The sequence below is a fragment of the Macadamia integrifolia genome, chromosome 3, assembly GCF_013358625.1.
Source record: "Macadamia integrifolia cultivar HAES 741 chromosome 3, SCU_Mint_v3, whole genome shotgun sequence".
NCBI lineage: Eukaryota > Viridiplantae > Streptophyta > Magnoliopsida > Proteales > Proteaceae > Macadamia > Macadamia integrifolia.
This window is the reverse complement of record NC_056559.1, coordinates 1241924-1243291: the sequence shown is the minus strand read 5'-3', so window position 1 is coordinate 1243291 and position 1368 is coordinate 1241924. Positions and strand designations below refer to the sequence as shown.

Genomic DNA, 1368 nt, shown 5'->3' with positions numbered 1-1368 from the left:
CCTGGGATTTGGCTCAGGCTGACTAGGCATCTTCCTTTTTTCCCTTTCATATAAAACATTAGCAAGTTGGGAGATTTGCTCCTCCATGTTATGTTGGCTTGTCATAAAAGTACTCATGAGAAGTTCCATGCTTTTCTCTAAAGAAAAAAACCGAGCCAAATCACCACCTCCTCTCATAAATCTTGGAGGTTAATTTACAAGAGGTAGTGGAATAGCAGATTGAGTGGGGATCCTAAAATTGTTCTGTTAATTGAGGGACATGTTCCTTTGATTGGCTTGTTGGGGAACAAACTGCCCTTGACTCAAGGGTTGAAAATTAAGATATGCTTGATTATTGGCTTAATTCCAAGAGAAGTTAGGATGGTTCCTACATCCTAGATTATAGGTCTGACTATAAGGGTTGTTTTGGGACATGGCATTCACATTTTCAAGACCTACATTCAAACCATTCACACTAGAAATATTAGGGCACTCCTCCATCACATAGGCACAGAATGATTTATTTGGTTCAGTTGGGTAGATCCTTTGACTACTATGGCTTCAAGTCGCTTGATAATACTCTCAAGTTGAGCCTCTTTGGCCACAACACCTTCTACAAGGTAACCCTTATTTGTCCTCTCAATTTCTTGAGTAAACTCCCATTCTCTGATTTTCTCAGCCAATTCAAGCAAAAAGTTCCTAGCTTCGTCTTCATCTGTAAAAGATGTAAAACCATTGACTCTAACATATGCCCTCATAAATGATTTGACAACGATGCCATGCATCAATTCGATAGTGAGGGCATTCCTGAAGGAGGTCCTTAAATCTCTCCATAAATTTGGAGAATGACTCTCTAGGTTTCTGTCTAAATTGAAGAATGTCACTCCTAAGTTTGTTGGTTCTATGCAAAGGAAAGAACTTTTCAAGACGACTACAGTAAACTGATCACATGTGATAATGGAATTGGTAGGTAGACCATAGAGCCATTTCTTAGCTTGGTCCCTGAGTGCAAAACTTATGAACCTTAATTTTATAGCATCATCAGTCAATTGTTGGACCTTAATTAGAACATAAACCTCCTCAAATTTCATAAGGAATAGGTATGCATCTTCAGAGGGCAGCCCATGAAAATGGGTCAACATAGTGATGTACTGAGATTTGAGCTCAAAATTATTGCCCTGGGCTTGTGGTAGAACTATACAGGAAGGTTGGGTTGCTCTAGCAGGGTAGAATCTATCTTTCAGAGATTTAGATGGAGGGTATTGTTGTTGGTCTCCCATATTGAAAGGTACTAAAGAGAGTATATGTATAAGGCCCCTACTTGTTGGATCTCTTCTTTCTAACTGATTCTCAATGTTGCATACCCACCCAGCACTTATATAATAGAAC

The 1368-nt window shown here is 39.2% G+C and overlaps 1 non-coding gene across 1 annotated transcript; it reads left to right on the top strand.

Moving 5' to 3' along the window:
- The first annotated feature begins 766 nt into the window (after nucleotides 1–766).
- On the top strand, nucleotides 767–873 carry LOC122074977. Its single transcript, XR_006139120.1, has one exon. It is a non-coding gene; the product is annotated as a small nucleolar RNA R71 (small nucleolar RNA).
- The last annotated feature ends 495 nt before the right edge of the window (nucleotides 874–1368 follow it).